Here is a 27,089-nt window from a genome sequence, read left to right as displayed (position 1 = left end):
TTGACACGATAGAAGATAATGTGTCTTGCAGAAATGTTGGCATCTGTGTTACTGAACAAGCAGCTGTGTCTGAACTAGAGTACTCCGAGAGGAATAACTTTTTGCTCTGAAAGTGTCACTGAAAGTAGAGCAAATGTTCATATGCCAAGAACCACGTTTCTTAAACAAAACCTCAGTTATCTGAGAGATTTAAATAGCCAGGTACAAGCACTTCTGATGAAATTAAGAAATAAAAGTTAATAAAATAATACTGGGTTTCAGTGCATTAGGATGATTGAAAAAGGGATGTAAAACATCATTACCAACTTTCTGATATATTTAGAGGAAAAATCACTGTTAGGTTGAACGTTTAACCTCACAAATTTCATTCTATTTTCATGTAGTAGGGAGAGAGTGAGAAAAAAAGATTTCAAGGGGCAGCTAGGGAAAATGTTGCTTCTCTTTTAGAAGAGCAGAGGTCTAGCTAGCCATCTGAGGCTGCAGAGCCTGATCCAAAGCCAGTTCACAGACTCATAAAATACTTGAACTGAAAGGGACCTTGAGAGGTCTTCAAGTCCACTCCCCTGCCCTCACTGCAGGATCAAGCACCACCTAGATCATCCCTAATAGATGTTTATCTAACCTGCTCTTGAATATCTCTAATGATGGAAAGTCTACAACCTCCCTAAGCAGTTTATTCCATTGCTTTACCACCCTGAAAGGACTTATTCCTAATGTCCAGCCTAAACCTCCCTTGCTGCAATTTAAGTCTGTTGTTTCTTGTCCTAGGAGAATGTTTGTGTCTCCTTCCACCTTGTAACACCTTTTTAGGTATTTCATGTCCCCTCTTAGTCTTCTCTTTTCCAAACTAAACAAGCCCAATTCTTTCATCCTTCCTTCATAGCTCATGTTTTCTAGACCTTTGATCATTTTTGTTGCTCTTCTCTGGACCTGCTCCAATTTCTCCATGGCTACGTCTAGACTGGCCACATTGCAAGTAGGAATAAGAGATCCTCCGGAAAAGGGCTTTATTCCGGAGGATCGCGCCAGTCTAGACGCTCTTTTCCGGCTTTTCCCCAAGCCGGAAAAAAAGCGGCGGCCATGTTTATTTAAATCCCACGGGGGATATTTAAATCCCCCGCGGATTTCCCTATTCTGACTTGCCTGCTTTGCATGCCTATTCCGTCTTATGTGGCCAGTCTAGACGTAGCCCATATGTTTTCTGAAATGTGGTGCCCAGAACTGGACACAATACTCTGGTTGAGGCCTAGTTAGCACAGAGTAGAGTGGAAAAATTACTTCTCATGTCTTGCTCACAAACCTTCTGTTAATCCCAGAATTGTGTTTCCTTTTTTTTTTTGTAACAACAGCACACAATTGACTCAGATTTGTTTGTGATCCATTACAAGCCCCATTACTTTCTGCAATGTTCCTTCCTAGGCAGAAATTGATTATTCCTCTCTCTAAGTGGAGTACTTTGCATTTGTCCATATTGAATTTGATTCTATATTTACCTATCTACCAAAGTACTTGCAACCCTTCCCAGCTTGATATCATCTGCAAACTTTGTAAGTATAATCTCTATGCCATTATCTAAATAATTGATGAAGATATTGAACAGAACCAGTCCCAAAACACACCCCTGCAGAACCCCACTTGTTATGCCCTTCTAGCAGGCCTATGAACCATTGGTAACCACTCTTTGAGGATGGTTATCCAACCAGTTATGCACTTATCTTATAGTATCTATTTTGTATTTCCCAAGTTCATTGATAAGAAGGTCATTCAGACCTGGATCAAATGCTTTACCAAAGTCTAGGTATAGCACGTCTACCTCTTCCCCTATCCAAAAGATTTGTTATCCTATCAAAGAAAGCTATCAGATTGGATTCACATGATTTGTTCTTGACAAATCCATGCTCTGTTACTTATCTTATTATCTTCCAGATGTTTACAGATGGATTCCTTAATTATTTGCTCCATTATCTTTCTTGGCACAGAAGTTAAGGTGACTGGGCTGTAGTTTCCTGAGTTGACCTTATTTCCCTTTTTATAGATGGGCCCTATATTTGCCCTTTTCCTGTCTTCTGGAGTCTCTCCCATCTTTTCTGATTTTTCAAAGGTGATAGCTAATGGCTCAGCTATCTCCTCAATCAGGTCCTTGAGTATTCTCGGGTGCATTTCATCAGGTCCTTGTAACTTGAAGACATCTAACTTTCCTAGGTAATTTTTAACTAAATTAAATCCAGTGAGAGTTTTTCAACTAATTTCAGTGGACTTTGGATCAGGCCTATATCGTTTCAGGACACTAGCCAGTATTGCAGTTACCCTTGACAAAACATTGGACTCTTGGCAACCATGAAAATGGTCCTGGGGAAAATGATCTCAACCCTTCTCTCTTGCTGAGGAAGAGCTGAATCACTAGTTTTGCCTGTCTTTCTCCTTCCTTGCCCTTTAAAAGAAAACCCTTCTTGCACTCCCTTAGCCTCCTCTTTCCTCTCACCAAGCCCTCTCCTGTCTGGCTCCCCCAACTGTTTATAGCTTTTCTATCATGACCTAGTAGATGTGAAGTCATCCTTCTCTCTCTTACACACCATCAGCTGGCAGCTGATGACTTCTGTATCTTCTACTGATGTTTGAGGTGGGTCCCACTGTTCAGCACCCTCTCTTCCACAAAGTCTGGTGAGAGGCATACGGAGGGAGGAGGAGGCTCTGATTGGTGAGGCCCACCACAGGTGGAAGATGCTGGGTGGAGGGAGTGCTAATAAGGGGGCTTCCAGTGTGTGCTCAGCACCCACTATTTTTCCCTGTGGATACTCTAGCCCCAGAGCACCTGCAGGGTCAGTGCCTAGGCCCAGAAGTGTGAGAGATTTGAATGCATTAGCTACTCAGGCCCAGAAAAGAGAAGGAAGAAACCTGACAGATGTTATTATAAAACCTCCTCGGGGAGGGGAGATTTATATTGCTCATGAAAGAGAGAGCACATGAGCCTAGGCCCCATCGGCTGTTACAATGAGAGAGCAATAGGTGGTCCTGAATCATTTCTTTGACATTCAGGTTCTCAGCATCTCTAAAAGTCAGCCCCTTCTCTTTGAATGGTCCAGCCTCACTATTTTGCTGAGAGAAAGCTGCACCACCAGCATGCAATGAACCGCCCCCTTTCTGAAAAAAGAGCCAATTAAAAACCTTAGTTAAAAGTCTCAATTAAAACTTCTCATGACCAAGTGTGCCTGGCACGGCACCCTGGAGCATGATGAAACACCCACCAGAGCTATTTGGAGCTCTGAGACTGCAGAAGCACCACAGCTGAACTTAATTGTCAGGATGGCAAGCTCTTCTCCGTTGTCTGGGGTACATTTTATGGCCCATGCACCCCAGGAAATAATGGCAACTGATTATAATGGAAACCTTTTAACGTGTGGCATCAGGCAGGAGCAGCACTGTTGTAATTACTATGCTAATGACCAAGTAATATTGAAGTACTCCTGAGACATTTTCCAGTATTTTTAGTACCCATCTCTTATGCCCTGCAGAGGGTTTAAGAGCTGTTGCCACTCTCCCGCTGGGTCCCAACTCAGTTAGTTGGAGAGCTCTTGCTGTTTCTGTCCTCGGTCACACTTCAGGGGCCTGGCTAGCTGTTGCCTTTCTCATCTTTGGTTCCCAGGCTCGGAATTCTTACAATCCCCTCCTTGGTGCCACTGCAGGTGGCTGAAGTGAAATCAACCTGGCTACTACAGCCTTTGGAGGAGTCTGAAGAACCCATCACTGTAATGAAGACAGGTCAGGGAAATGGAGCAACTTAAGAAAGAGGGGGCAAGGCAGAGAAATCATGGAAAAGATACGAATCCAAGCATAGGAAAAACTTCCTTGATACTTGCCATTTCTGAAATGCCAGGGACAAACAAGCAGTCCAGACTAATAATTACTGTATTATTAATGAAGAATGTCTATAGGTCTCTGTACACTTTTGGGGGAAAAAGAAAAGAAAATCCAATTCTGGCTTGGTCTGACAGCTCAACTCCCCACATAGCATTTCCTTACCACCAATTGTCCTTCACCTACCTGACAAGTTAGTGCCGGAGGCGAAGAGTCATTTACTGGGAAAGCAATAATAATAATAATCATGTTGCTGGAGACTTGAACTTTATTTTTCTTCTGAACAGGGTTTCTGAGAGTGGGAGGCTGCAGATGTCGCAGTGCTGTGTTTACAAAGAGCTCTCCTCATGCCTGATGTTGAAATAAATACTGAGATAGATTTCTAATTCCAGAGAGTGAATTTACAATTAAAGTGAATTCAAATTAAAAGGAAATGCAGATATTCTATGAAATATGGTTCTCTCGGCAGGCTTAAAATTTGTTTTTTCATTTTTATGTTATTGTGTTTAGTGCTTGTAAACAGTGTCAGGAAATAGCACTGGGAAAGAAAATCCTGTATGCAACCAAAGTATAAATATTTTATGGGCTGTGGTAGGGCAAGATTTCTCTCATACACGTTAGGATCCTCAAGGCTTGACCTGTCCAAACCACCTCATGGCATGAGAGACTGTAACATTCTTCCTGTCTGTTGAATCCTTGGTCATTTTGCTGAGGCTGTCAAATAGCCACTTAGGCTACGTCTAGACTGCAAGCCTCTTTCAAAAGAGGCTTTTTCGAAAGATATTTTCGAAAAAGCCTCTTTCGAGAAAGAGCATCTAAACAACAACCAGTACTTTCAAAAAAGTGGCTTGCTTTTTTGAAAGAGAGCACCCACGCAGTCTGGATGCTCTCTTTCGAAAAAGCACAGTTTGCATTACATAGCACTTTTTTTCAAAAGAGCACTTTCGAAAAAAGGCGTTATTTCTCATAAAACGAGGTCTTCCACGGTCAAAAAAACTGCCACATTCTTTCGATTTATTTCCGAAAGAATACAGCAGCAGTCTAGATGCAGGGGAAGTTTGTTCGAAAAAAGGCTACTTTTTTAAAAAAAAAACCTGTAGTCTAGACATACCCTTACTGTCAGTTGCTTCTGATGGGTTCTGTGGTGCAATTTATCTACATTATGACCCAGGGCCCAACCAATATCCATTGGACAATAATGAATTTTGCTGTGACGTTAGCTGCAAAGAATTGAGATGATTTGCCTCCCGATATTTGCTTATTTGCTTGAAGGCAGTCCTGTTTTCCCTGAAATGCTGTATATGATCCCCAATTCTTTATTGCCTTGGTTGTGACTATTTCAACTTGGAACAGCGCTGCTGGCCAGCAATCTCATTGAGGGGGAGCATCCTCCTCTCCAGAGCAGTTGAGCTATGGAGTGACTGTGAGACAATGGGGTGGGAAAGATTCTATTCCTTGTATCCTCTGTACGTGTCCCTGGGGCAAGGCCCATTTACTCAAGATTCATGAAATGGCTCAGAATTTGGTTCCTTGTGATTTAAAAATCATAGAAATTGGCACCGTGCTTCCAGAAAGAAAGACGTGAAACGCTAAGTGCTAAGACTTTCCTGACAAGCAACCAGGTCAAGCCATCATCATCCCTAGACCGGGGAGTGAGATAGATAAGGCCCACATGAGACCTTTTCCAGTATGTCCCAGGGCTTCTCTGCTCTAGTTCCCTTGTTTTTATTCCTTGTGTTGCTTTGTCTTAGCTTGACACAAAGTAAAATATTAATTGAACTAGGCTTATAGAAGCACCGCTTCATCAGGAAACTCAAATGAAATGTGTAAAAAAATAAAAGGATGCAGAACTCCCCCCCCCCCCATGTGAAATAGGAAGGGAAAGGGAGAAAATGAAGTGACAGAATTCCCCATTGTGAAAGAAAAGAAAAGAAAAGAAAAGAAAAGAAAAGGAGGGAAGGAGGGTACGTCTAGACTACAAAGAGAAGTCTGAAAAAGATACGCAAATTGCAAACCACAATTTGCGTATCTTTTTTCACTTTTCTGTCAAAAGAGGCTTTTCTGAAATTTGGCGCATCTACGCATCTTTTGAGACAGCCCTTAAGACTCATTGAACAAGGTTTACAGGGATGGTGAAAGAGTGCGACTGCTTTTCCGAAAACATTTTATGGCTACATGGGACCAAATGTGGGAAAAGCCTCCTCTTTTAGAAGAGCTCTTATTCCTCATAAAATAAGGTATACAGGATTTCAGAAAGAACACGCCCACTTTTCAGAAACTGTTCCGAAAAAGCGGACTTGTTCCCTGGAAGCGGCTGAATTTTTCCAGGATAAGTCTGGTATCCCGGAAAAACTCTGTAGTGTAGACATAGCATTATAGAAAACAATGTAACACTTTATATTAAATTTGAAAATAAGGGTCCTATTCAACCCTAAAAGGACATTCATTGAATGTGCCAGTTTAAAAAACAGATAGATTTTTGAGTTTTGACAGTGCTACAGCAGACCCATATGGACATTTCAAAAGGTATTTTAATAATTGGAGCTTAAGTAGCTTTAAATAAGTATTCTAATTAGATGTGTCTCTTTGGACCTATCAGCATAATAATTGCAAATTAATGCAAAGAAAACAGCTTTTCATTAAAAACGAATCAGCTGAAGTTAATACATTTAATAACTAGCTGGAATTTAATAAACGTACAATAACAATGCAATTATATCTAAATTAAATGCTCAGAGCCAAATGTTGCAGCCTGCAATCAGGTAAAATTTCCACTGGGAGTTTTAATTCAGTATGGACGGTAGGGCTTGTCCAATATATAGTTTAATTTGGACAAAGACTCGAAAAAAAATGTACTTAGAACATCACAGAACAACTATCTGTGGTTGAATACAGAGACGTTTTATCTGTGAGCTTCCACTATTATTTTCCACTCAAAGGCAAATATTTCAGTCTGTTCCCAATTTAATTCACACAAAAACCCTCTGGTTTAAAAGCTTCAGAGGGGTAGCTGAGTTAGTCTATAGATGGAAAAACTTAAAAAATACCTAATAGTCTAGTAGCACCTTGAAGACTAACAAAACATGTACTGTAGATGGTATCATGAGTTTTTGTGGGCAAAACTCACTTCTTAAGTTTTTCCTCTGGTTTAATACAGCCTAAGGAATTTGGGACCATATTTCCCAAGATGTGTAGGTATCTAGAGAAGCAGACAGATGTCCAGTATGATTTTCAAAAGTGCCTTATAAGGTTTGAGGTCATCAGTTTCAAAGGGAGCTTTAGTTATCTGGCTCTTAAATCTCATTTATTCTATTGTGAGATGAATGAAAGTTTGTTGTGGGTGGAATTAACACCTGATTGAGATTGATAGTTGTGGCCTCACCTTTCAATTACAAAAGCATATAAGACAAAAGGTGTGTGGGAACCTGCCCAGGTGCATTGGGTTGAATATTGTTTGGGGTAAAAGTGTGGGGGAAGTGAGAGAGAACACACAGATACTGAAGTCACAAGCATAAACAGAAAGAGTCAGAGGAAAAAAGAGAAGAAAAAGCCAAGCAGGTGCCCGTAAGCAGTGTGACGCTGGAAAAAGCTAGAGAGCGCCCTTTTGGATACCATGTTTGATAAACGGGCTTGGAGGACACTGGTAAGATAAGAAACTGTTCTGTTGTTGAGTAATGCCCCTTTAATGCTCTAAATTCAGGGGCACATGTGACCCATGCACTTTTGACTGGAGATGTTGCTAGCAGTGCCTGTTCAGGGTTCCATGTACATCAGACATCCTTATGCCCTGTACTGAGGATAGATAGAGCGGTGTAGGCAAACTGCCCTCAGTTCCTTATCAGCCATCTAACAACCTGAGACGGAGTGTCTAGCATGTCAAGTGTGCTCTAGCTTAGCAGCAAATTGTTAGCTCTAGGTTTAGCTTGGATTAGGTTGTTTTAGTTCTTTTGATAATCACACCTCTTTAATTTGATGGATTTCTGTATAGTATCCTCTTTCTCCCCTCTCGATTCTGAGGGATTAGCCTCCGGGGTTGGCATGGGCCTGATGTATCATGATCCCTGGGATTCAAGAGCTGCCTTACCCTGAAGGAATATATCAAATTAGTGATGGACATTCCTGCTGTCCCCACTGACATCCCAACTCACTGCAAGATCTGCTCATTTTTCAAAAGAGAGTAAAAAACCTAGAAGATTAAAATTTGGCTTCTCGTGGTGGAGAATTCCTTCCCATCAGCCTTGGATCCAGACCTACCTCAGAGAATGACATCTCACAAAATGAGAATCTTGGGCTACTGTTTACAGGACCGCCAACAGGCAAAGGAGGCAGTTGTCCTGGGGCTTGGTGAGTCAAAGGGGCCTGGTGTTCCTAGCTGCTGCCACTGCCCGAGTGTAGCAACACGCAGCTCTCAGGGCTGAGGGGAGGCCAGTGCTGTGCTCCCAGTGGCGCTGAGGGATGACTGCTCCCAACCTGCCCCTTCTGTCTGAGGACCTGCCCTACCACAGTCCCAAAGCAGCCCTCTGACCCCTTGTGCAGGGGGCCACAGTGGTTGTCGACGCTGCTGGATGGGCCTATATATCCCATAGTTCCATGAAGAGTGTTCCACAAGGGGTGAAAGACTTGTTTATTTGCATAGCACAGCCTTCCATTGAGTTAGAAATTGATATTAAAAAACAAAACAAAAATACCCCAAGAAATAAACTGAAAAACCTGCTTAGAAAACAATAGTGAGGAATGAAAATGTTTTCTGAGACTGGAAAATGTTTTGCAAAGCCTCATATTTAAATTTACATCTCTAGAAGCATCAAGAAATGTTTTCCCATCATCCTCTTTCTTTTTCCCACTCCAGATTTCCCCACAAACACATAGGGTGCGTCTAGACTGGCAAGATTTTGCGCAAAAGTGGCCTGTCTACACTGGCCGCGAGTATTTGCGCAAGAACACTGACTTTGTACTGTACAAAATCAGTGGTTCTTGTGCAAATACTCCGACATCCCTGAGCAGGAGCAAGCCCTCTTGCGCAAGTATTCTTGCGCAAGAGGGCCAGTATAGACAGCCAAGTTAATGTCTTGCGCAAGGGAGCGTCTACACTGGCACGGATGCTTTTGCGCAAAAGCAAATCTTTTGCGCAAAGGCACATGCCAGTATAGACGCTCTCTTGCACAAATACTTTTAACGGAAAAACTTTTCCGTTAAAAGTCTTTGCGCAAATTCATGCCAGTCTAGACGCAGCCATATAAAATGATTTCTGAAAAAAGAAGATACTCACATATCAATTTAAATGTGATTTCTTTACCTTTGAATCAACAGATAGTCATCGCTTTCCGTGAGACATAGAATTTCTACTGGCAAGTTCTAACATGAGGTTTTCCCTTTCCTTGGCTAACTTTAGTTTTAAAGCTGACATTTTAATTAATAAGAAGAGTGTGTGGAATGCACAAGTCAATTTACTGTAACTAGCTGATTAACATCACGTTCCTGTTTTTGAACAGAATTTTTATCACTTTGGGCCTGATCCAAAATCCATTAAAATTGATGGAAACATTTTCATTAACTTTAATGTACTTTGGATCAGGCCTTTTGTCTGTGAAATGGCTATCTGGTGAATGAGTTTGGTTTCTTAATCTATCACTTTACAGATAGCCCCATTTTTATTTTGTTGGTATTAACTAGTTCAGCTTTTATAACCCATTGTTATATGAGCTATTCAGGCATCCAGGATGGAGCTGTCCAGACATATCTTGCCTCTTCCATTAGCAAGCTGCAAACTTTCAGCCTTAAAGCACAATGTTTTACTTTCCTCCAAAGTTGAAATGATAAAAACATGCACAGATTTAGTGATTCTTCAGGGACAGAAAACTAATGATTTGCCTTTTAAAGTTTAATATTTGCAGTTATGAACAATTTGGAACAGCAGTAGTCCTTGAAATCTTCAAGTGCTTTGGAGACTTAAACCTTGCATTAAGACTTTAAAGGGGAATTACTTGTTTTGTTTTGTTTTTAAATAATAGTGTTTGGAAGTTCAGACTGCCTCAGTCTGAATCCCAAGTGGAGTCCAAGCTTGTTATTTAAATTAATGTTTTTGAGCTTATTATGTAAAATAGTGTTTGAGATCTCTGGGGCTAGCCTTCTGCAGGGTTAATGACTCGCTGTAGGACTCAATACAGTTCTTTTCAGTTTACTTCCAGTCTCTCTCTACCCTTCAAAAATCAGTTTCAATAAGAGCAGTTTAGACTTAACCATGAAAAGCCCCCAAATGCTTGATCTTCGAAAGTCCAATTTAACAGCCACTAGATGCAAAAGCAGTATCACATTGTCATTAAGTCCTTACATGCACTATGGAGCCAGTGGCAACTGCCGGCTGCCCCAAATCTAAAACTGAAGGCTGAATCCACAGGGCAGTAATTCACTACAGTTTGAACAAAGTGCCATTACACATAGTTGCAGGGATGACTTGATAAGCCCAAGGAATGGCTCAGAAACCAGGATTTTGGAGGGCTAGGAGGAGAATGGGTTTATCTGAAAAATACATTTGGTTTGCACTAGAGATGACATCAAAGGATTGACTTCAAAGGACTTTGCATGAGGCCCTGATGCAAAACTCCCATTGATTTCAATGGGGCCAACATTCCATCTCTACTAGCTTTGTGTGTCTTGTCTGCCCAGGGAGAGGGATGGGGCTGGTTGGGTGATGATGGTGCTGACCAGAGAGCAGACCATTCTGTTTAGGTATGTCTACACTACAATGCTATTTTGGGATACCAGGGATGTCTCGAAATAGTGTTTTATTTTGAAATTTGGCACTGTGTAGACGCACCAAGTTTTGAAATAGCCTATTTCAAAAAGGAATCGAAATAAGATATGCAATTTGCATAGAGCAAATTGCATATCGTATTTCGACCTAAGGGTGCAGTGTAGACGCATCCTTTATGTCCTGGTGGAATATTACTGTCTGCTATCATCAATGTCTGGAAAGGTTATGCAATCCCATTCAGAGATGCTGGGACTGGCTTTGCATAAGGAAGGACAATACGTTTGTGTTCTACTTACACACTATACATTCTAAAGCATAATTCAAATTGGCAGAAGTCCTAGTTAAATGAGAAACTGCCTGTCTCCCAAAACATTGCTATGGCTATGGTCATTTGAACTACCATAGGGAATTCATGGTGGAGGTCCCACCTCTCTAGAATTTACTTCTAACATTTACTTCTACATTTGCTAGCTTTCAGGGCATGGTGTGTAACTTATTTGTTTACTAATGCATTTGGTTGAGTAGTGGCAACAGGTATGTTCATAATCTGCAGGTAGAAAAATCTATTTTGTCATTTTTTATTATTTTACATAGAGTAAAATTGTCACATCATGTTACAATGCACCAAGTATTTTTTCTATGTTTATAGGCAAATAAGGCCTCCTTCTTCATAAAGAGTATACAGTTTAAAAATTAAGCTGTGCATGCCCTGAATTAAATAATACACCTAAAATATCGTGGTGAGTATATTTTTAACAACAGTAAATCATACATATAATGAGCTGTAGTTTTATATATATTATTTTGTAAAGTTTAAAAAGATCTCATAAATTTTCTCAAAACTGGGTTAGAATACAAGCTGCCCTACCCTTCAGCTGTAGATGAGCTGCTTTTGATCAGCACTTAGGGCACTGGGAGTCAGGCAGTATAGGAAAGACTATGTAGCATCGGTATAGCTGGCTTTCAGATTGAGAACTTTGGGATTCCAAAAGTGCAGTCCTTCAGATTTACACATAAATTGTCTCTGAGGATTACAGCAATACCGAGAGCAAAGAATTACAGAGCAAGGGGAAGAGTTTGATGTTGATTAAATACCTTTGAATTTGACTGTTCAGAACCTTTCCCTTGTGTGAAAAGTTCTGAGTTTGACAAATATTTTGCTTTTGCATGTAGATGGGTTTGAGAGTGTATGGAAAAGTTGTGAGAATAAATGAGTCACTAATTGCTGCAAAGTTATACGTTAATCAAAACACTGTGGAAAAGATCAGTTTAAGATATTTTCCCTTCTAGCAATGAGGTCCTAATATAGGCAATCTATGATTCTAATGACCTCTGAGGGATCTGTGCAGAGATGTAACCTTTATTAGATTTAGGTGGTATGCATTGGTCTAAATTCAGATCATGTAACAAGCTTAATCTTTGTTAACACAATGGAATTGTACCCTGCATTAGATGTCCTCTTGTTGTGTGTAGAAAAAATTCATAGGAAGACCAGATTAAGCAAAACACATTCTCCCTAGGTGAGTCAGTATATTTACAGGCTTTCTATTTGTGCAGTATTAGACAAAGCAATGTAGTCACTGGCCATATTCCCTGCATGCAGTATGAAAGTCTACAGGCTCCTCCAGACACTCCACCTCTGAACATAAGCGTGTGTATGGCTAACGAACCCTTATCGCCTCCTGACATCAGAACATCCTGGCTCAGTCTTGCTGCCTGACTTTTAGGGTTCTAAGCATAAGTAGCTTCAGCTGTACCCAACTGCCTCAGCTGAGGGAGACACTCCCAGCTGGGGATGTAAAATCTCAGCTGGGTCTCAATGCCTATAGTTGAATGCTACTCAACATGTCTTCCTTCTAGGAGCAAAAGTGGAGTTGAATGCAGAAAGCCTGTAGCACCCCCGAGGCAGCTGAGAACAACCTTTATACCCAATTATTCACACCTGTTTACACCAGGCTAAAGTTGGTCCTCATACATTACAGCCTCAGGAAAGATTTAGGTGGAAAATCAGAGCTCACCTAAAACAATTAGGCTGCGTCTACACTGGCAAGTTTTTCCGCAAAAGCAGATGCTTTTGCAGAAAAACTTGCCAGCTGTCTACACTGGTCGCTTGAATTTGCGCAAGAACACTGACGATCTAATGTAAAATTGTCAGTGTTCTTGTGCAAATACTATGCTGCTCCCGCTCAGGAAAAAGCCCTCTTGCTCAAATGCTTTTGCATAAGAGGGCCAGTGTAGGCAGCTAAAAACTGTTTTGCGCAAAAAAGCCCCGATGGCGAAAATGGCGATCGGGGCTTTCTTGCACAAAACCGTGTCTAGATTGGCACGGATACTTTTCCACAAAAAGTGCGTTTGCGCAAAAGTGTCTGTGCCAATCTAGACGCTCTTTTCCGTAAATGCTTTTAACGGAAAAACTTTTCCGTTAAAAGCATTTGCGGAAAATCATGCCAGTCTAGACGTAGCCTTACTGTATATTTGTACCTAGCAGATTCCTCTATGTCTGGTCAAAACCAGGTAGCATTGTATTCTGAGGCTACCATAAGGAAAAGGTTCAATAAAGTACCCTCACTTATGGATGTTCATTTGAACCAAAGTTTGGGAAGTTCCCCACACTTTTTCCCTGCAAATTATAAATTGTTATAATAATATCAATGCATCAAATGTGTTAGAAGGTTAGAGACGGAAACTAATCAAGGTCTGTTATTGATCAAATATGTGTTTTGCAATGAGGATTTGCAATCACCCAAGTAGCAATAGTAGTTTGCAAGGGAATTGCTGGGTGCATCATGCCAATGATTTCTAATATTTACTGCTCACTAAGGGACAGATGTATTTGTGTTACTGGAATGGCAGAATAATAATTCACAAGGAGGGCAGTCCACGGTCTCAATCAATTCACATCTGTCCAGTTCAAATCAAGAGTATATTTGGCTATACTTAAAACTCTATTCAAAAGACTGTATTACTCCCTATTTCTTAACAAGTATGAGACACAGTTCTGTTTCTGACTAAATTTCTGTTCTTGCCCCTTTATGTCCTAGGAAGTCTCATTATTCCAGCAACTTTAGGGAGAACTTCTAAACAACCAATGGTGCACATTATAACACTAGGTAATATAGACGTCTTACATCAACCATTAAGGGCCATATGCTGCTAATTACAGTGAAATTAATCTGGAATAATTTAATTGAAGTCAATGGGGTTGTTCCAGATTTACACCAATGTAGCTGAGAACAGAAGTTAGTTCTAATAATAAATTCCAGCCAGAGCCATGAGTGCACAAGCTCAGAGACAGTAATAAAGTAGCTAGGAGTCACCACTTCAAATCAAATTAGAGGCTTAAATGTGAGTGGGTAAAGCTGAAGCTTTAAGAATGGAGAACTGGAAAACAATAATACCGGCAAACATTTACTTTCATTCATTAACCACAGGATTGTTTGAGAGCATGTACAAAAACTAAAACTTGGGATACATTGGTACCATTTCTATCTTGGCTAAAAAGTTTTCTGTGACCTTTGACAATTTGGTTAATATCTTAGTTTCCTTTTATGTAAAAAGGGATATTGTTATGTACCTGTAAAATGTGTGATAGTCAATTAACTAATGTGGTTCTTAAAAATACCTCAGTTGCCTTGGGATCATTGTGAAGAGGGCTCTCCCGATGGTCTTAGGGACTGTGCCTTTAAGAACTGAACCTCTCAAAGCAAGAGGCTGGGCAGTGCACTGTGACACTTTTATTGTTGTGCTCAGCCAATTGGAACCAGCTACAGAATAAACCAGATCTTGTGCAAGCATTTAAATCACTAAAACCCAGCTCCTCAAAGGTACTTAGATTCCTAAGTCCCAGAAGGGGGTTTGTGCTAGCACCAAAGCTCCCATCTCCTCTTCCATATAAAGGCTCTTTGAGTGTGGGGTCTGAGAAAGAGTTTGGGTTCAGAAGGGGCTTCTGACCTGGGATAGGGGGCTGGGATGTGGAAAAGGGGAGTCAGGGAATGTTCCCTTTAATCTTTCCCATTCTTGTGTGGGTTTTTTCCAACCATGTGCAGAATAAATTAGTGTATGTGCACCAAGGAACATGCAAATGTGCATCAACAGTAGAAAACAAAAACCTAGGTGTGGAAGCTCTGCTAATCAGTTGGGCAGCATCTCTCCTGCATGGCCGCACAAGCGCTCAGCTCACAGGGAACAGTGGTACCAGGTGTAGACTCTAGTCCGGCCAGGAGGTACTTACTGTAGGTGCCTCCCAGCCAGCAACACAAGAGGTGAAACAGGCATCAGGCTGTCTGCATGCCATGGTGGCCTCACGACTCTCAAAGCTGCTGCACCGTTGGCAAGCGTGTCTCTGCGTGCCATTGGGAGTGAGGGCACTGGGTCCCCTTTTCAGATCTCCCAAGTGCACAGAATTCATATGTCTGTGAATCCTTTTGGGGGTCAGGGTGCGGCTTCCTACCCCTTCTGTAGCTGTCCAGCTATGCCAGTCCATGTGTTTGATGTTACAAGTGATGCCTGAACACGTTTGAACAGTTAGTAGCCAGACACTACTGGATTGGGCACTAGAATCTATAGAATTCTACCTGAGTTTGGTGGGACCAATGGCATTTCTTGTTATTTGTGCATGCAAATGGATTCCTTTGTACAGTTCTTAACATCATCTCTTAACCTAGGAAAAAAAAGTTTTGCTTCATTTTGGGGAACTGCATGTACCCAGAAGGAACAGGGAGAGGATCATCCCTTCTGCTTTTCCTCATGCATGGATCACCATATAAGGGCTAGAAAAAGTCTGCCTGTGAATAAGTCATGACTCACAGAGACTTAAAAAAATCTTCTGGTAATATGTATTATTATATCTTTCTTTTTCTGGTGACTTTCATCGGGAGAAATTCACTTCCTTCACACACAGTGCATCTGAGTTTTTTAACAGGTTAATTTTCAGAGCAGGGTTATAGGAGGCAGGGAATAAAGACCCTGCAGAAAGTCTGGGGCTAAATCTCCGTTTGAAAATGTTCTGAAAGAACTTGCCATTCAGTGCATTCCAAAGATAAATGTGTGCTCTTCAGAAGTATTTTTATGATAAGGGTAAGTCAATCCTGGCAGGGATTTATGGTCACAGATGCTGGGGAGAGGCGGAGTAAGGGGAAGGAGAAGAAGGGGAAGAGTTAGACTCCATATTAGACAGGAAAATTGCCCAAATCTTCTTTTCAAATTTCATAGCAATTAGAGATGAAAAGAATGATTCTGTGATCTCAAAACAGGGGTGTTCCATGCAGTTCATTGTTAGAATTCTAACTAGTTTAGTTTCATAAGCCCCAAGCTTTGGGGATTTCTGTCTTCCTTGGAAGACTGCTCTACATCCTAAATCACAAGCTGTGTTTCAAGATAGTCAGCCTAAATTTTGTGTTTTAATTACATCCCGTTATTTTAGTTTACTTTTTGCCTCCTTATATCCCACTAAATAAACCCTTTCCCTCCATACTTCATCAAATATTATCGTTATAATTCTTTTACCACACTATTCAAAGCTAGATATTTTAACTTTTTCTCCTAAACCAGTTCTTCTAACCTTCTTAACATTTTTATTGTTCTTCTGTGAGCTATCCCCAATTTGTCAATACCTGTGTGGCAATTTCCCATTCACTGAGTTCAGAAACATATTGGCCAAAAATATGAGCAAGAAAATAATAGTGAAATTATGTCTAGGGCCTTATGTTTAATTGTCCCCGTAGGACAACTGAAGCCATTGTACTTTCTGTGCAGGTAAGACTGGCTGAAATATAGAATCATAGACTACTAGGACTGGAAGGGACCTCGAGAGGTCATCGAGTCCAGTCCCCTGCCCTCATGGCAGGACCAAATAATGTCTAGAGCACCCCGATAGACATCTATCTAACCCACCCTTAAATATCTCCAGAGGTGGAGATTCCACAACCTCCCTGGGCAATTTATTCCAGTGTTTGACTACCCTGACAGTTAGGAACTTTTTCCTAATGTCCAACCTAAACCTCCCTTGCTGCAGTTTAAGCCCATTGCTTCTTGTTCTATCCTCAGAGGCCAAGATGAACAAGTTTTCTCCCTCCTTCTTATGACACCCTTTTAGATACCTGAAAACGGCTATCATGTCCCCCCTCAGTCTTCTCTTTTCTAAACTAAACAAACCCAATTCTTTCAGTCTTCCTTCATAGGTCATGTTCTCTAGACTTTTAATCATTCTTGTTGCTCTTCTCTGGACTCTCTCCAATTTCTCCACATCTTTTTTGAAATGTGGTGCCCAGAACCGGACACGGTACTCCAACTGAGGCCTTACCAGCGCAGAGTAGAGGGGAAAAATGACTTCTCGTGTCTTGCTCACAACACACCTGTTAATGCAGCCCACAATCGTGTTTTCTTTTTTTGCAACAGCATCACACTCTTGACTCATATTCAGCTTGTGGTCCACTATAACCTCTAGATCCCTTTCTGCCTTACTCCTTCCAAGACAGTTGCTTCCCATTCTGTATATGTGAAACTGATTGTTCCTTCCTAAGTGGAGCACTTTGCATTTGTCCTTATTAAACTTCATCCTGTTTACCTCCAACCATTTCTCCAATTTGTCCAGATCCTTTTCAATGATGACCCTATCCTGTAGATTAGTCGTAACCCCTCCCTGCTTTGCATCATCTGCAAACTTAATAAATGTACTTTCTATGCCAATATCTAAATCGTCGATGAAGATATTGAACAGAGCTGGTCCCAAAACAGACCCCTGCGGAACCCCACTTGTTATGCCTTTCCAGCAGGATTGTGAACCATTAATAACTACTCTCCGAGTATGGTAATCCAGCCTGTTATACACCTACCTTATAGTAGCCCAATCTAAGTTGTATTTGCCTAGTTATTGATAAGAATATCACACGAGACCGTATCAAACACCTTACTAAAATTTAGGTATACCACATTCACCGCTTCTCTATTATCCACAAGACGCGTTATCCTGTCAAAGAAAGCTATCAGATTGGTTTGACATGATTTGTTCTTCAAAAATCCATGCTGGCTGTTCCCTATCACCTTGCCACCTTCCAAGTGTTTACAGATGATTTCCTTAATTACTTGCTCCATTATCTTCCCTGGCCCAGAAGTTTAACTAACTGGTCTGTAGTTTCCTGGGTTGTTCTTATTTCCCTTTTTATAAACGGGCACTATATTCGCCCTTTTCCAATCTTCTGGAATCTCTCCTGTCTCCCATGATTTTCCAAAGATGATAACTAGAGGCTCAGATACCTCCTCTATCAGCTCCTTGAGTATTCTAGGATGCATTTCATCAGGCCCTAATGACTTGCAGGCATCTAACTTTTCTAGGTGATTTTTAACTTGTTCTTTTTTTATTTTATCTTCTAAACCTATCCCCTTTCCACTTACATTCACTATGTTAGGCATTCCTTCAGACTACTCAGAGAAGACCAAAACAAAGAAGTCATTAAGCATCTCTGCCATTTCCAAGTTTCCTGTTACTGTTTCTCCCTCCTCACTGACCAGTGGGCCTACCCTTTCGTTGGTCTGCCTCTTGCTTCTAATGTATTTATAAAAAGTCGACTTGTTTCCCTTTATTCCCATAGCTAGTTTGAGCTCATTTTTGCCTTTGCCTTTCTAATCTTGCCCCTGCATTCCTAAATCTTGCCTCTGCATTCCTGAATCTTGCCCCTGCAGTCCATATGGAAGACTGCGGGATGCTGAGTGAACAGCTGCAGTGTTGTTGTGAACTGGATAATACTGTGATGAAAAACAAAAGTACTCAGACACTGCTGCCTTGTACATCATTTGATTCATCTTCCCTCATCACAAAGACACTGCTTCAGCTATCTAGTCCTAATTTTTAAGGGAACTTTAACATACCATGTGCTTTAGCTTTAAGCGCATGACTGGCAGAGGGTTTGGGTATACTTAAAGTTTACAGTGAAATTCTACCTACCAGTTCACTGAGAACTGTCATGCAAACTTGTGTCACTTTAGACATCATAATCATTGCAAGATGTATGTATGGAAGAGTTGCATAAATATAGTAAAAATTCTGTTCTCTAGGCAGGTCACTACAGTTTTTTCCATTTTTTTTTTCTAGAAGAGGCTTTTCCAAAATTTGGCCCATCTGCACTGGGCCAAATTTTGGAAAATCCACCTGTTTCAGAAGATTCCTTCTTCCTCATGGAATGAGGAAGACAGGGCTTCCAAAAGAGCTCATTTGCACTTCCCCAAAAAAGAAGTGGACGAGCAAATATGTTCCCTGGACATGGCAGAGTTTTTCCAGGATACCTGTGGTATCCCGGAAACCCCCCACAGTGTAGATGTACCCTTAAACGTGATTCACATACTCCTCCCGGGAAATGGATAGAGATGCTTATTTCTTTCTGGCTGGTCATATGCAAATTGAGTATAACCTGGTTTACAGTGGATGTCCATTAACAAGAATAGATTGTGGGTGCTGCAAGAAAATACAAAAATAGGTGGGGTGACCTTGTGCAAGAGCAAAGATAATTTCTGCAGCTATATTTGGAGGTGTAGACTCTTAGAGATCATTCTTGAGAGAAGTAAAATGTTACGGTTTGCTTCCTGAAGATGGACTCTCAGTCAGGCTTGACTCCTACACTGAAAACGCTGGCAAGAACTTTGGATGAGATACATTTCTTCAGCCAGGAGGCTAACCATTTAGTTATGTTTAGGGCATAGAAATCATTCTTTGTTTAGGGCATAGAAAGCATTGTCAATGGGCCCTAATCAATTCTTGGACCTTAAGTCTTTGCTATGCTTTTAAATAGCTGCCCCATAAAACACAATCTAAACTAAAACAAGTTGTTTAAATTACTTACTATTCATAAGTGGAACAAATGGCAGAAAGCAGATCTTGTATATTTATCTTATTAGACTTCAAAAACTGTGGTGCAACAGGAGCACAATTTCCTAAAGAAGTGCTTTTGTGCTGTTCGTAAACCTTTGACACAGGCAGAATGTGAAAGAACAATTATGGACTATTCAGAAGTATTGCTTGACATTTCTAGAGCTGGATGTGAGAGGGTTTTGTCTTCTCCTATTTAATAATTACTTTTTCAAGTAGGGTGATCTGACAGCAAGGGTGTCATGGTGCAGTAAGGAAAGGGAATTTAAACAGGGTGGAGAAAGAGACAGGCAGAGAAAGAGAGAGAAGTTTGTTCGGTCTTCTCGTTTGAATTGTTATCTATTTTTAAAACAGTCACCTTTATTCAGTGTTTAACTTTGGCAACAAGATATTAAGATATTTACAACCCACATAAATCAAATTGTATGGCTTACACACGAGAACATTCTACTATAAAGAGAAAAAAAAAGAATGAACCTAGAAAATAGTGTTTCATTAAATATCTAAAATAGGATATCTGTTAAGCAAAGTAAATCAAGCTAACTGGTGGTTATAGCTCATAACCCAGTTGTAAGCTTAATATTTCATATTACATATTTTTTATATTGCAATGGGTTGCTGTCATGGCTGCAGTCAAGCACTCCCTCATGACCATTCATCTGACTGCTCAGAGGAGATGCAGATGCTGAATCCCCAGGGGATTTAAATCTCTGAAACTGGGGTGCCGTGGCATTCTCCCAAGGTACAGATTTTCTGTCTCACATCTCCTCCTGTGGTCTGTCACCCTACAGCCCCCTAGTGTGTAACTAGTGCTGACTCAATGGACTTCCCCTTATGTTAACACCATCTCCCAGTGCTCCCACCACATAGATGGCCTGGGCTTACAGTTTGCCTCTTTAAGGGGCACATGCTGAATATGTAACACACAGACTTTGCACAAGAGTTTAAAAAACATTTTTCTTTTCTTACTCTCATGAGGAATACACAGATCTATTAAAAATAACAAATCCTACACACGTGTCTCTGCCTCAGTTTCCCCATTATTTCACAGTATTCTTCTAGGGCATCTCGGACCCTCTGCTGCAGTGCATGACTTGTATCCTGAAACCGTGAGCTTTCCCCGCTACCTCACCTGGTCTGACTTTGTTCCATCCACTTCCTTTTTCTGTCCCAAGCTTCATGGATGACTGCCTAAGTCTTCCCCATGTCCTTTTCCTGTTATCACCTTGGTGTGAACGTTTTGGTGCTTGTAAATCTCCATTCTCCAAAGCCATGTTTAGGGAAGCTGCGGAGAATTGGTTCCCCACTCCAGCAATCACTTTAGTATATTTATTGTCATTATTTCTTTATGGCCCATCCTTACCACTAATCTGGCAGGCACAGAGCATTCAGCCCTAGGTGGATTCTACATATACATTCAGGGTTGCCACTAGTACAACAATATTTATGTTCAGAGTTTCATAATATCAACCAGAATTCTGCATCACTGTGCATGCAGATTTTCCAAATTGTCACAGTAGCATCTGAACAAAACTTATTTTTCCTACATTTGATATGGAGACTTAAATAGTTTTCTGTGATTTTGCTTAGCTGACCTAAAAATGGAAACAGTAGAAACCAAACAGCAAAAGGGCTTGGCACTGGCCTAATTCTGCTCTCAGGCTACACTATGAGTTTTCTCAGCAAAAATATGCTAATGAGGGACTTATTTGCATATTTTCTGCCGATCCATTTTTCCTCTAGGGGTTTTTGCGCAAAAACAAGCAGTGTGGACATTCCCTTTTTGCGCAAAACCCCCTTTTCCCACAAGCGCCTTAAGCCCCCAAAAAGAAGGTATACCGATCTTGCAGAAAAAGGAGTTTTTGCACACAAAAAGAACGTTCACTCTGCTTGTTTTTGCGCAAGAACCCCTAGCCCAAAAACAAAGAGGCGGAAAATATGCAAATGAGATTGTGACTCATGCAAAATATGCAAATGAGATTGTGACTCATGCAAATGAGTCCCCCATTAGCATATTTTTTGCCGATAAAACCCGTACTGTAGACGTAGCCTCAGTGAAGTCACATGTCTACACTAGGAAAGTATTTTGAAATTACTAAATTCGACTTAATAACTCCCTATTTAACAAATTTGAATGGGCTAGTCTACACTAAGGGGAAGCCTCAAAATTAGTCTAGGTAGGCTTCATTAATGTGGAAATGCTACATTTGACTTAGAGCCCCAAGCAGCACTGGGGAGTTATTATTTCTAAATAGTGGCACCGGAGTGTCTACACTACCATTATTTTGCAATAATTATTTTGAAATTAGTGTTATTCCTGATGAAAAGCAGGAGTACAGATTTTGAATTCCACAGCCTGTTATTTTGGAGTAACAGGCTTGGTAATATGGTACTCTGCTTATAAATTCGATCTTGGGGAGGAGGGTTTATTTTGAAATAAAGTTCTAGTGTAGACCAGGTCTGGGAGTTTCACTTTTCAATGGGCTCTCAGTTATTTTAACAATGGCTACCATATAAAAATCTAAGAATGATGGACAAACTTTGCAGGCAGCAATGCTATGCAAATGCTGAACATTTTTGAAAATCCCAAAGTACAACCTCACAATACAAAGTAACTTTAAAGTATAACTAAAGATTAGAAAACCAGCCTGGATACAACAAACATAACTCCCTTTCTAGGTCGCCTCAAATGGAATCTGAAGAAACATCATTTTGAATATGCGTGGTTAATTTTTTCATTGTATTTTTTAAAGCATGTACATTTACATAGGCCCCAGACAATCTTGGAAGTAGAAACATCAAAATGTTACAAAAGCTATTTTTCCTTGTTTATGAAAATATCAGAACCAGAAATGTAAGTCCAAAAAAAATGAGATAATTTAGCTTTGTTTTGACCTATAAATTGTTTGGGGGCTCTTACCCAACATCAAAAGTTGATGATATTCCTCCGTCCACACACACACACATTTTCCCATCAAAAATAGGGCCAGTTGAAAATTCACTCCAGAAACTAAAGACATGTTCAGAAACATTTTGATAATTATTGGTTGCAGCTCTAATAAATAATTATATATACACTATATAATAAATAAATAAATAATCAATCCTACTAAATAATAAACAAACAAACAAACAAATTAATTAATTAACAAACAAATACAAATAAATTCAGATGGCTGGTACTTAGCATTAGGATACTTGTGGGCAAGGAGAATAACTACTACTGAGTATAATTCAAAACTGACCAGATTACAAGAAGATGGGCTAAAAGAAACCCATTGGCAGAGACACAGTGCACTATCTAAAATATATTTAACAGACTTGGTCTGACAAAGCCTAAGACTGGAAGTAGTATAAAGGTAATTTCTGAAAGGTTAAAAAAATAGTGTTTTACACCAAGAGAAGCTGCTCTCCCTTGAAATATCTTGCTGCTACATTGACAGTAGCTTTAGGATTATGCTCCCTCTCTTTTTCCATCCATGAACTGTTTCTATGACTACAAAGGCCTGAAAAACTTGGCAGACTGCTGGAGCCCCATAGCCACAAGACCTCCTATATATTCCAAAGGCATAACATTACCTGTATTATTCTTAGATAGTTACTGGGTTGGTTCCACTAAGCTGGAGGGTGGAAGAAGTAAGGAATGGTACAGAAGACTTGCACCATGGACAAATCCACAGATGTTCCCTGTGTGTGTTTGAGTGGGAGGTAAAGGGCTGATAGACCCACCACCCAACCTTCTGGAAAAGAGAATTTGAGACCTGTGGATACTACTGATGAAGGCTGAAAAGTAGCTCATGACTTTGCAGGATCTCCTTACAGGTGATGTAGCATTGGCCCATATTATGTAATAAAAAAACCTGGAGCATAAACAAAATGACTGAATTTGGCACATAAGCCTGTTGATACAAACAAGTCAATCCAATGAAATTGTTTATTCAGCCTCATTTGACCAAATAATTGCACCCATTATTTTAACTTCACTTCTGCTAGTCTTTAGTTTTAAATGCATTACTAATTAGCCCATTTGATTGTAGCTTTGTTCACCTGATTAATTCTCACGAAGATGGAAAATTGAAAGCATTTGTGTTTGCTTTTATTAACATTAAAATAAATCTACCTCAAAATTGTTAGCAAAGCAAGCAAGCAGACTTAATTGATTTGGAATGCTTACTTATTTTTTTCTAACTTATTTTCTACTAAATGAATTTGCTTTCACTGTATCCTAGCTCCTTGTGTGCTTCCTTCCTTCTAGTATTCTAGTGAATGGATCTGGAAAAACATAGGTCTAGACAACAACTTGTAAAAAAATATTTTAGAATATTCACAGGAGTTTTTCACTGGGAAATCTAATTCTAATTCCAATCAAGGAGTAAGAAGCATATTATGCATCCTATCCAAATAACACCCTGAATTTCAAATTTATAATACTGAAAACTCACAGCAATACTTGTCATGTTCAGTTAGTTTGCATTCTATAGGCTGAAAAAATTGCCTAAAACAACCACCTAATACATTTGATAATGGACACATATCTAGAAATCACAATCTGTTTGTAGGTAATTGGCAAACTCTGTGTCACTAAAATCACTGCAAATAGTTCACTGCTTAGCTCATGGTAAGACTTTGTGTGTGATATTAATCAGTGAAGTTAACTATAGAGCAGCTGCTGTTGTGTTTTGGCAGGTGGACTCCAACCCCGGCACAGAGCTCAGCTGTTTTCTGTTTGCAATTTCAGCAGTGAGGTCTAAGAATGTTCAACCATTCAAGTTGTTTTATTGTGTGACTGTTGAAATACTTTATTTAGACTATCATGGGGGGAAGAGGGGTGTTGTGCCAAATTTTGGTTTCTGGAGCACGGGCAATACAAGTTGATTTTGCTGATGTCATTTCCGGCAGTAAATTGCTTTAAAAGGTGCATTAAATGTTGCTATAATGTCATGAAAATAGTTACAGTGGCTGGGATAGGCATATCATATAGTCATGGAATGGGACCAGAGGTCATCTATCTTCTCAATTGTAAATGGGAGAAGAAGTGGTTCAGGAGAAAACCTCAGTATTGAAATTCAGTTTAAACTGGAAAAGTATGAGAACCCCTGAATTAGTGTGAAAACAATCCTTTTTTCCAAGAGTAACAACAAACTTTCTGTAATCATGTTATTTATAGCAGGTGGCAGATAGCAAATTCTGTAATTAAGGCTGAAAAGTAGTTAGCATTGTAAGTCCCTGTTTTCACTCACTAATACATTTCTGAAACATTTGCCTTTCACGTTGACATTTCCATTCTGGGTCTATGCCAACATTGGTTTTTGTAAAGTCTGAACAAAAATAACTCATCTATATTTTGAGTGAGAGGGAAATGAAAAATAGTTATTTTTTCCTATTGTAAAATATTCTTGTGACCATTTTTGAACAGTTCTGCCACTGAAATGGCTGTAGTTTAACAGTCACAATTTAATTTGGTTGTGGTTCTTACCCTGGTGTAGTGCTTGACTTTATTCTGGAGGAAACTGGTTTTGACTGGACCAAAAATACATAATGAATAGCATATATTTATCATATCCAGTATATTTTTTGCTTAACTCATTAAGAATATGTCCACACAGCGACATTATTTCAAAATAACTAGTGTTATTCTGAAATACCTTAGTCCACATCTACACAGCAGGCAGGTATTTTGAAATATTGTCAAAACATTGTCAAGCTGAAGGAATTCTTACTCTGACTCCTGTAACCCTCATTGTACAAGGAGTAAGGGAAGTCAGAGGAAGAGTGCTCTATTTGAAAATTAGAATTTTGAAATAAGCTACGCAATTGACATAGCTCAATGTGCATAGCTTATTTTGAGTTAAACTCTGCTGTGAATTTGGAATGATGTACCATGCCTACATTCATAGCTGAGTGCGCACTTAATGCTTTAGTCCTCAGAATGACTCCCAACACATTTAGCAAATATTGTGGGAAACTTGGGAATGTATCAGATAAAAAGGATTTTTCTTGCTGCTGCATTCCTCACCAAAATGGCAGAGGGGAGAATAGTGAGCAAAAGGTAGAAGTTTCTAAATCCCAGATTTTTCCTTTACTGGCCTTACTGGCTGTTTGCATATCACTCTTAGGGTATGTCTACACTTGCCCCCTACTTCGAAGTAGGGAGGCAAATGAAGCCCGATTTAAACATCCTGCGCTTGATTTGCATGTTCCCATCCGGTCACCATTTTAGAAATTCACTAGCCTGGAGTAACTGCCCACGTCTACATGCGGCAGTGAAATGGGATTCCGATTTAAAGCCCTAACTCGAATTAGCTGGTATTCCTCCTGCAATTAGGTTTACCAGCTAATTTGAATTAGGGGCTTTAAATCGGACTTCTGTTTCACTGCCGCGTGTAGACGCGGGCAGTTACTCCGGGCTAGTGAATTTCTAAAATGGCGACCGTCCGGGAACATGCAAATCAAGCACGGAATATTTAAAACCCGGGCTTGATTTGCAACTTCAGTATGCTTCATTTGCCTCCCTACTTCAAAGTAGGGGGCAAGTGTAGACATACCCTAATTTGCTGAAGCCTTACTTCAGAATATTTGAACTAAGAATAAAAGCAGGGAAATTTTCCACATCAGGAAAATGAATAATGTTTCCATTTATTTTGAAATGCAATCAAAAGTCAGGATGAACAAAAAGAAAAAAAATAGATTTTAAGTGAGACCACTTTGCTATTAAATATTTAAGGAGCGCAGGATATGCGGTCTTAACAAATACATTTATAACTACAGACATGTCAATATTTTTAAAGGTCAAGTATGGTTCTCCACAGTCTTTGTAATTATAGTCTTCATTCAAGAGGGATCATGACTTTTGGTGATTTCATTTAATGACCTTAAAATCAAGTTCAGCTCTTTGTGGAGTGCTCAAGGACAATTTCTCAAAGAGATATTTTACTCTGAGATTTTAGCTGATCAGAGATCTGATTTAAACCACTATTAAGGACTAAATACATTGTTCCATATGGAAATAATTTTTGTTTTTATAATGCTATTTTAACACAGGCCTATACACTGTCATTTCCTTTTGGAAACTCGCTGAAGGGAACATCTCTAGCCTTTCCTCCCTCAGTATTTTGTGCTATCTTAACTATCTGGACACAAGGTAATGGAGAACAGCCAGGGACACAGGAAGCAGGCCTGTTGGAAGAGTGAGAACTGAAACAACAAAAGAGAAATAGTGACCAGAATATAATAAAATTTACATCCCTGTGGTGGGAAAAACACCTTAGCAGTCCAACACTGTGGCATTTAATTTCAGAAAGGAGAACTACACAAAAATGAGGAGGTTAGTTAAACAGAAATTAAAACAGAACGGTACAGTGAAAAAAAGTAAAACCCTTGTAAGCTGCATGGAATTTTTTCAAAGACATCATAGTAGAGGTCCAATTTAAATGCATACCCTAAATTAAAAAACACAGTAAGAGCACCATAAAAGTTTCACTGTGGCTTAGCAACTAAGCAAAAGAAGCAGAGAGATAAAAAGGCATTGCTTAAGAAGTGGAAGTTAAATCCTAGTGAGGAAAATAGAAAGAAACATATTTTTGCATTTTATTTGACAAAGTTTATAATAAGGAAAGCCAA

This window comes from Pelodiscus sinensis, chromosome 7 (assembly GCF_052426305.1).
Source record: "Pelodiscus sinensis isolate ZL-2025 chromosome 7, ASM5242630v1, whole genome shotgun sequence".
Classification (NCBI taxonomy): domain Eukaryota; kingdom Metazoa; phylum Chordata; order Testudines; family Trionychidae; genus Pelodiscus; species Pelodiscus sinensis.
This window is presented reverse-complemented; position numbering follows the sequence as displayed.